This window comes from Mytilus galloprovincialis, chromosome 1 (genome assembly GCF_965363235.1).
Source record: "Mytilus galloprovincialis chromosome 1, xbMytGall1.hap1.1, whole genome shotgun sequence".
In the NCBI taxonomy this organism is placed as follows: domain Eukaryota; kingdom Metazoa; phylum Mollusca; class Bivalvia; order Mytilida; family Mytilidae; genus Mytilus; species Mytilus galloprovincialis.
Window position 1 is genome coordinate 23,996,871 of NC_134838.1, and position 10,563 is coordinate 24,007,433.

Here is a 10,563-nt window from a genome sequence, read left to right on the forward strand (position 1 = left end):
TTACCCTTCCAGAGCATCTAGTCACCTTTTCGGTATATATAAATATTTATTTTGTACGAGGATTATTTTCATTTTTGTTTTAGATTAGATTCTTAACATATTTTGTACTGTCCTTTTCTTTTTGTCTTGTATACTTATTCAGTGGTTGTTTGTTTATGTGTTACATATTTGTTTTTCATTCTTTCGTTCATTTTTTGTACATAAATAAACCGTTAGTTTTCTCGTTTTACATTTGTTATTTCGGGGCATTTTATAGCTGACTATGCTGTATGGGCTTTGTTCATTGTTGACGACCGTATGGTGACCTATAGTTGGTAATTTCTGTGTCATTTTGGTCTCTTGTGGAGAGTTGTCTCTTTGGCAATCATACCACACCCTCTTTTTTATATCTATTGTACACATTTTGTTTTTGTCTCTGATATAGTCACCTTAAAGGGTTCCTTGATAGAATCTTAATTGTCAAAATGACTGGTTTTGTGCTTGATTTAACTTCAAATACCATAGATGAATATAATAGGACAGCAAGAAACAACCAATGCAATGCGTATGCAATGTATTTAATAAATTTGGCCAAGCAATTCTACAGGAAAGCTCCAAGCGATTGTACAGGAAGGCTCCGAGTGATATTACAGTAAACTTGCAAGCGATTGTGTACAGTCAATAAAAATATCCGACATGGAAAAAATGAATATATTTTGGGTTTCTACTGGAACAATGGCTTTGAAACTTTCAGACAGGTAATACTATATATCAGCAAAGGTACACGTGAAAATTCAGGTAGCAAACATTGATTTTTCGATGTTTATTTGACATTTTTGATCGCTGTTGTGTGACAATTTTGATCGTTTTACACGGAGCTCCACCATTCTAAGGAAAACGTTTGGATGCATATATCTTTCTTATTATTTTATTGGTTCATATTTACATAAAGAATGTTTTAGCTATCAAAACTTGAAGCAGAAACGTTATATAGGAACATAAGAGTTCATCAAAGTTTCCATCAAGCAACTTGTTATTTTGCAAATGTCGGAGCCCCGCTTGACAGTCTCCCGAATGACCAAATTATTAGAAAACCGTACAGTTCCGTTCCCAAACTGTGTGTATGTCAATAAACAAATCCCAGGTTTATTAATACTACACATACAACGAGTAGATTGCATGAATTATATAATTGCGTTATCAATATACTTGATTTTTAATAAACATTCACATTATTAAAAACACACATGTTTTGTGCAAAGGCAAATAGGTTCTAATATTGAAAAAATTTTGTTTCACTTTCCAATTTACTTTAATTGTTGAAATATACAATGTCACGTGGTAGACTAACCATAAAGTGACCGTATCAAAGTAACCCGAATAATTCAGTCCCTCCCCGTAATCGATCTCTCCTACTTGCGACATTGTACTTATTTGAAAAATTAATATTCTTTTAAAAACACAAATAATTGGTATTTAAAAAAAAACATTTTCGATAATGCAATGAATAACTTAGTTTTCTTTATATACATAAACAGTGTAATTAACCAATATATTGCAATAACATTAACGGTACCAATTTTCCTGCAACCTGTCTCCAAATTTGCAAAGAACTAGACCGATTATTTACTGTGACTGTACAATTCAAGATGGCGGTATACACCTGAATTACCATTGAAACGTTCAGATTAGTTTAAAACTGGTTCTTAACAATGGTAATTTAAAATTCAATCAGATGATGACCGCAGTTTCAATTTGGAATACGACACATTCCTTTAAATTCTGAAACGGTCAAATAGAAAATATCAACACACGCAGTAAACATACAGGTCACTAAAATATTTCGGACAGGTATTCATTTATAAATGTGTACGCAATATCATTATTGTTTTAAACAGCAGGTGGTAGTTTCCCATGATGAAATGACATGTGTTTGTTTCCTCAGTGTATTTTTAGTATATATACGTTTTGTATATATATTTGTGTCAGACGTATATGGCAATATTCAACTTTTTGAACGACAGGGAGTCAATGCGTAACATTTATAGGTCATACATGTGCATGACCAAGTTTCCAGATCATTTCATTCTGTTGATAAATTTTAACAAAGTTTTTCCTTACCTTCCTATATTTTCTATAAATATGAAATCTTGACATACATGTTTTAAGAATTTTCTTATCTGATAAAAAGAACTGTACAGTCAGTTGTATCCGCGCACCTAAGACTTTGAATTTGGCTTCACTTTGGTATTTTCATAAAACCAATAAAAGGATAATGTTGTGTGAACAAATTCTTGACATATTTCAATTTCATGAAATTTTCTTAATACAGACATAAGAAGATGTGTTTTGAGTGCCAATGAGACACCTCTCCATCCAAGTCACAATTGATAAAAGTAAACCATTATAGGTCAAAGTACGGTCTTCAACACGGAGCCTTGGCTCACACTGAGCAGCAAGTTATAAAGGCCCCCAACAATTACTAGTGTAAAACCATTCAAACGGGAAAACCAACGGTCTAATCTATTTAGATAACGAGAAACGAGAAATACTTATTAACCACATCAACACACGACAACTACTGAACATCAGATTCCCAACTAAGGACAGGTGCAAACAATTGCAGCGGGTTTAAATGATTTAATGGTACCAAACATTCACCTTCTGAATAAAAGTGTAACATCACAACAATGCATGGTTTCACCGTTTAAGGGACACTAGCTGTCAAATTGATGTTCTCCGATTTGACTCAATTTCTCATATTTGATTTAACTTAATGAAACTATTCAAATTATCAAAAGTATCAGGGCATGGGCTCGAGAATATATAGCTTCGTTTCATGTGTATTTCAGTCTATAAGCCATCTAATTAACTATCGAGTTGACCTCCGAAGATATCCGATAGTCATATAAGCGATTTAAACATAAATATAGATATAAATTGATAGGAGTACTCGTGCAATTGAATGTTTATATGTCTAATTAATTTCATATGATAGATTAAGATATATGTTAATCATCGTTTTTACCTGTATAAGAATGATATTTTGTGTATCGAATCAGTCAATCAAATGATTTAGCTTCATTTCAATTTCAATGTTGACATGTTGTTTCCTTTAAATATATGAACACGCATAGTTAATGCGTAATTCATCTCTCGTTAAGGGGTTTTAAAAATTACAGTTCATATGGATTCAATGAGGTCGAAAAATTCACTTGCAAGTGAATAATTCATCATCAGTGTTTCTAAGTTTATTGTGACAAATTCAAACCATACTGGCTGTTTAAAGGGAATAATTATTTCACTATACTTTCATTAATGATTGAACAAAAACAACATTATACTTGAATGTTTACAATTTCCGTCTTTTCTTGTTAATCCATAAACCTTTTTGTTTCTTCTAATTTTTCTCGTTTCTGTTCTGTCATCTAGATTACACTCTTTTAAATCTGTGTGTATTCTCGTATTCTGTATATGTCAGTCTCCAGCCAAGAGTCCGTGGTTCAGTATATTGTTTTGTACATAAATCAGTCCGTTGGGTTATATGTTTTGTACTGTCTTAGTCTTTTATAGCTTACTATACAGCATGCGTTTTACATATTGTTGTAGGCCGTATGGTGACCTATCGTTGCTTAAATCTATGTCGTTTTGTCAGATTGGTCGATAATTCACTCATTTGCAATCCTACTTTTATAGTATATATAATATTTATATTGGTATCATTTGCCTACAGTTCAACGGTTTCAGAATCTTAATCATTCTGGATGAGAATCAATTTCAAACGTGAACAGTTACACATTGTAATTGGTTAACAGAGTTTGACCAATGGCGTAACGTTAATTCTCATTCTCAGATTCTGAAACGGTGAAATTCTGAACCGTGAATCTATATCATATATTTTTTGCATATAAATAAATATAAAATTAATAAGTGATATAAATTAGATTTTTTATAATTACATCAATATAAAAGAATAATATGCGTCAGTATAACATTAAAAAGATGTCTTGCACATCAAAGTTCAGTGAGTAAACAATCAAATTTATAGACACGAACAAGAAGCTACTTTCATTCTTGAAATCTGTTTGACCATAATCGTTCTATGCTTGCTAAGATAGATAATTGTTTGTGGTGCATAAGAAGAAGGGGAACAATTGGTAGACAATTCAAAATTATTCGGAATTTTATCCCGGAACTTTTTTATGAATAGATTTTTGATGTAAGCGTGACTTGAATATACAGTTGCATTATCATTATAGTCACAGCTGCCGGAACACACGTTCGCATAGTAGGAAGATGGATGCCATAACGAACGACTCCAGCCAATATCTCGGAAATTTACCTCCCATGGTAAAAGTGAACAGAGTTTTTTGTTGATGTTACTATCCTTTATGTTTGACATTTGTAATGATAAACTTATATCTCGTCTTCTACGTGATCTCAACGAGGACAATAGGGTGTTATTTACGTTTTCAAAAATCACTAGTTGTGGAGTTGTATTGTTTTTAGCATTATCATCAAAATCAGCTTCATATAAGTCTGTTCCGGAAGTGTAATGATCCTTAAAATCTTGTGTCACATCTTTAATCAGATAATTGTCAGATGTACCTGCAAAACAGTATATACAAACCATTAGGAGAGTATATAAATAGATGTCAATTTATTTAAGGTTTGTTATTTTTAATCCAAAGGACGATTTTGTTTTACGATGTATACATATATTTTGCATTATTTAAATCGGGAATTGCTATTATTAGCACAATACTGGAATTTAAGTTTATAGACTTAAATTCAGTTATCGCTGGGGCCACTCACGGATTGTGTTTCATGTTTTAGATTTACCCAACACGTGTGACGATATATTCTGTGACGTCATTTAGTCCTTTTTAGAATATCATCGCAGCAAGCAAGCTGTTTAAATTTTGTAAGCGGTAAACTTGAAAACCCGCCCTCCCACTCCTTTTTATTGAACAAGATACTGCTCTTTTGTATTTATTTTTCAGGTTTGTGTCGGTGATAGTGGTGATACAGATTTGACTGATGATGTTAACTCGTTTGCTGTTGAGAAAAGTGACTTTTATTTGAACTTTGAGCATCATAAATATTTTCCCGTAAATGGCAGAATTCGCTGCATAGAATCTTAATGTTAACTATGAAATTTTAGGTTTTTGGATAATACAGACTACACTTGTGTATCCCACGGTGTTTTCTAAATTTAAAGCACCAGTGTTTCCCACGGTGCATCTTTACATTTTCATATATATCTATCTTCACATCTATCTATCTACCTGGTTGCCATATTATCTTCGGGTAACCGACCATAGATCTATCTACATATACATGGTCTATGGTCTATCTATCTATATATATATATTATATATTGTATGAATATATCATATTATGAATAAAAGCTGTGGCCAGATATCGCCAAACCATATATGTATTTTGTTTTAATGGCACCATCTGAGATAATTAGTATGGCCGTTAGTTTTAGATATAGAAAAATGACGCAAAAAATTAGCAGTCTGCAGTTTGTGGTTTTTATTGTGATGCATGCAGCTTAGTCACTGTCCGCAAATTAGTGAAGTTTCATGGCAGCAAATCATTGCTTAAGAGGAAAACAGTTTGCACGGATCAACTACAAACAATCGCGAAGTACCTAGTAAATGACACATATCTTGTAAAAACTAAGAATACAGTGCATTCACATCAATTGACACAAAAAGATAAGTGTATTTTTTTTGGCACAAATTACATAACCACAGTAATGCGAAGGACAGGTTGACATAATAGTTACAAGTTGTACTATAATATTGTCACTTATAAATAGCAATAATAGACGAAGAACTTGTAATCATTATGCAATTGTTAACCTGTCCTTCGCACTTGTGCGTAAATATCGGTCGTTCCTTCCCACATCTCACCTTAGTGGAAAATAATTTGAGTTAGATAAAATCCCATAATTTTTTTAATGAATAAAAGATAAATAATACTATGGTCGGGTTGTTGTACCTCATTTTTCATTCTCAATATTATAACACACCGATCATTGAAGTAACTTTTTAAAAATTATACTGCCATGCACTGATAAAATAATATTAAAGAATTTTTTCTTCTATTGTGTGACATACCAAATAAGAATTTGAATTTTTATAATTTCAACAGAATTTAAAAAATAGATATAAAAAAAAATACGAGTCGTCTTGATTAGAAACGAATTAACTGGAAAATGTGAATGCAATGTTTTGGAGTAAATGGTTAAAAAATGGAAAACAACACGTTTTATAATTTATTGCGTCCGAAGCGCTTTTCTGGATTTACCTTCATCAGGAACGCTCAAAGCCAAACATTTGAAATCCGAAGATGTATAAGTACCGAAAATCGTTGAAGAGCTTTATGTCAAAAAACCCTAAAATAAATAGCCAAATTCATCTAAAGCCAACTTTGCCTGAGGGAGTTGAAACCTTAGTTTCATAACAATTTCAAAATTTATAAACAGACAATTTTAGTAAAGTTTGTTAAATCATGTCAGTACCGAAGCACTGACTACTGAGCTGATGATACCCTCGGGGACCGATAGTCCACCAGCAGAGGTATCGACCCAGTGATGTAAAAAATGGAAAACAACACGTTTTATAATTTATTGCGTCCGAAGCGCTTTTCTGGATTTACCTTCATCAGGAACGCTCAAAGCCAAACATTTGAAATCCGAAGATGTATAAGTACCGAAAATCGTTGAAGAGCTTTATGTCAAAAAACCCTAAAATAAATAGCCAAATTCATCTAAAGCCAACTTTGCCTGAGGGAGTTGAAACCTTAGTTTCATAACAATTTCAAAATTTATAAACAGACAATTTTAGTAAAGTTTGTTAAATCATGTCAGTACCGAAGCACTGACTACTGAGCTGATGATACCCTCGGGGACCGATAGTCCACCAGCAGAGGTATCGACCCAGTGATGTAAAAAATGGAAAACAACACGTTTTATAATTTATTGCGTCCGAAGCGCTTTTCTGGATTTACCTTCATCAGGAACGCTCAAAGCCAAACATTTGAAATCCGAAGATGTATAAGTACCGAAAATCGTTGAAGAGCTTTATGTAAAAAAAACCTAAAATAAATAGCCAAATTCATCTAAAGCCAACTTTGCCTGAGGGAGTTGAAACCTTAGTTTCATAACAATTTCAAAATTTATAAACAGACAATTTTAGTAAAGTTTGTTAAATCATGTCAGTACCGAAGCACTGACTACTGAGCTGATGATACCCTCGGGGACCGATAGTCCACCAGCAGAGGTATCGACCCAGTGATGTAAAAAATGGAAAACAACACGTTTTATAATTTATTGCGTCCGAAGCGCTTTTCTGGATTTACCTTCATCAGGAACGCTCAAAGCCAAACATTTGAAATCCGAAGATGTATAAGTACCGAAAATCGTTGAAGAGCTTTATGTCAAAAAACCCTAAAATAAATAGCCAAATTCATCTAAAGCCAACTTAAATGTTACTTATAAACAGGAATTTGAACAAAGGAACATTGAAATCCTTGACGTTTTTTCCCCTCATAACTTTGTGTTATGAGATATCGTTTAGCAGATATAAAGTAGACATGGTTTCGTTAGCAGCGCTTGTTTCAAGCTCACTATGAAATGCGAGATGCAAGTACTCATAGAAATGACCATTATTGTATAAAAGGACATTCTCAACAATGCATATAAAATGATAAAAGCGACCAGATTTTTTTTCTCGTAGTTGAAAACGGAAATATTGAAGTAACACATTTCCAGATCTTGTTCGATGTCGTTCAAACACATCGTTATACGAACATGAATTGATAATTTTGTTCTTTTAGGAACAATTAGACATGGAATTATTCGGAACAAGAAAAGACACGAGATAAGTCTCATATTATCATGTTTCTAAAAAAAAAATGAACATTATACTTTATTCTTTGAGAGTTTGAGTAATTTTATTTTTACAACTTGAAAAAAGGGGCATTGAAAATTTTTGCATAATCACAAAAAACATGACAAAAAATAAAGCGACGAGCGGATTCTATGGTAATATTTTTCACTAAGTATTAAAAGTGTCGCTTTCAGGAGAAAGTGGTTCGATTATCAACAAAATTATTTAGGAATTATTGATAGAATCGATCACTAGTCAAATTTCCCTAAAAAAATCATCCACAAACCTGTTACCCGGTTTATGATTAAAACCCATTGAAACATAAAACAAATTGAGCAAATAAATTCCCTTTTTAAACATTTTTTTAATTTGATCAAATATGAGGAAATATAACTGAATTTTAAAAAGTTTTTAAACTGTTAACTTTATCAAATAAATTAGCAATTTTCATAAAGTTTGTTGGCACATTTATAAGAATTATATTCCAACTGTAAAAGACTTATAAAATTTGTCATACAGTATTTACTTTTATAAATCTCTCAAAAAAATGACATTTCAAGCATTCGATTTTTGATTTGTAGTAATCAAATACATAACTATAAAAACCGAAAAGGAAATTACGACTTATTCTCTTACTATTAGTTAATTCAAACAGAAAAGTATACCAATAATACAACCTCCATGAGTATACCAACATGTTCACTGTATGTCTTACTACACATTTCTGATTTGTCTTTATAGTTACTCACCTTGTAGTTCCGTCGATTTTGTGTCATAATGAGTCACTAACTCGGCGTGGGAAACAAATAGATTTCTAGGAAGACAAGAAATATCAAACAAGTATTTGTTCTTCTTATCTGAAATATTAATGACAGCTTTCATTTTTATATATTTACGATCGATTTCAATAATATACTGAACATTATTTTTCAGTTTCTTATATCTGAACGGAAACTGATGAAAAAGTAAAGCACCAAATTTTAAACTCATGCAGTCTACTGAATTCCCCACATACTATAGTGCAGAACTTTTAAAACATGACGGTATTGGGTTCCAGACAAATTATAGTCTCAAAACAAGAAAAACTGTAATTCAACTTCTAAGATCAATTCACAATTTCTTGATAATTAAATCATCCCTTTTGTACTTACGAATATTTCTATATAAAATGTGAACACTGGCCAGCCTCGTTATCACGTCCTCTGAAGTTGTTCTATCGTCTGTCAAAAGAGATTTATCGGCATCGTATAATGATATCTCCTTAAAAAGATTTCGCAAATAATCTGTAAAATATAGTTGTTTCTCCTTCCTAGATCGTTCCTTAATGTCAAGAATATATTCTTTTTGTATGGATAAAGTAGAACTCAATAACTTTATATTTTCTGCATGCTTCAAACTCGATGTAGCCACAACATAGATATAACACGAAAAAATATAACACAGAAGCTGCACGATCATAATGGCATATGGTTAAAATGCATCACTCAATATGGTAAATCCCCACGAAACAGTATTTATAAATTTGTTAAACTATAATTGACCAGCCAATCACACTATACATACTATTTATGTAATTTTGAAAAATGTATGTGCACCTGTTCTATACAAATCATCCGATAAAGATCACGTACTAAAATTAAATCATAATTTAGCGCGAAAAATATAGATGTCATGCTTTTTTCAATTGATTAATTCACAGTGTGGGAACGGAACTGTACGGTTTTCTAGTATTTTGGTCATTCGGGAGACTGTCAAGCGGGGCTCCGACATTCGAAAAATAACAAGTCGCTTGATGGAAACTTTGATGAACTCTAATGTTACGCTATAACGTTTCTTCTGCAAGTTGTGGTAATCAAAACTTTCTATATGTAAATATAAACCAATACAACAATAAAAACGACATATGCATCCAAACGTTTTCTTTAGAATAGTGGGGCTCCGAGTAAATCGATCAAAACTGTCACGGAGCAGCGATCAAAAATGTTAAATAAACATCGAAAATCCCATCGTAGCTACCAGAATTTTCACATGTACCTTTTCTGATTTATAGTCTTACATGTCTGAAAGTTTAAAAGTCATTGTTCCAGTAGAAACCAAAATATATTCATTCTCTCAATGTCGTATATTTTAATTGACTGTACAATCGCTTGCAAGTTTACTGTACAATCGCTCGGAGCTGTCCTGTACAATCACTTGGAGCTTTCCTAAGCCCAATTCATTAAATACATTACATATGCGTTTCAATGGTTGTTCCTTGTCTGTTCTATTGTATTTGAAATGAAAATAACACGGATTCAGTCATTTTGCCGATTAATAAAGATAGTTAACAATCTATCCCGGACACATTTCTGAAGGTGTGTATATCAGAGAGAAAATCAACATTCGAATAATAAGCATACAAGACAAATTAAAAGGACAGTACAAACGTCAAGAAATCAAGTGCTCGTAAAAAATGAATAATCAAAAAGATGAATAGGTGCTCCGGAAGGGTAATAATATTTTGAAGTTTACTTAATTTATGTATCCCAACAGTTTAAAAAAAATACGTACATTAACAATGCAACAAAGTATGTTTCAGTAGAGGATCTGGATATTCTAACTCGATAAAGGAATTCTAATGTGAAATAGTGCTATTCGCCAAACAAAAAAAATACAGTGTGCACGTATAAGTCAATAAACA

General features: G+C 32.2%; 1 long non-coding RNA gene across 1 annotated transcript; it reads right to left on the reverse strand.

Moving 5' to 3' along the window:
- Positions 1-3,939: 3,939 nt before the first annotated feature.
- Positions 3,940-9,354, reverse strand: LOC143072412 (uncharacterized). Its single transcript, XR_012977182.1, has 3 exons — positions 9,035-9,354; positions 8,633-8,740; positions 3,940-4,587 (listed from the first exon to the last, which is right to left on the reverse strand). It is a non-coding gene; the product is annotated as an uncharacterized LOC143072412 (long non-coding RNA).
- Between the last annotated feature and the right edge of the window lie 1,209 nt (positions 9,355-10,563).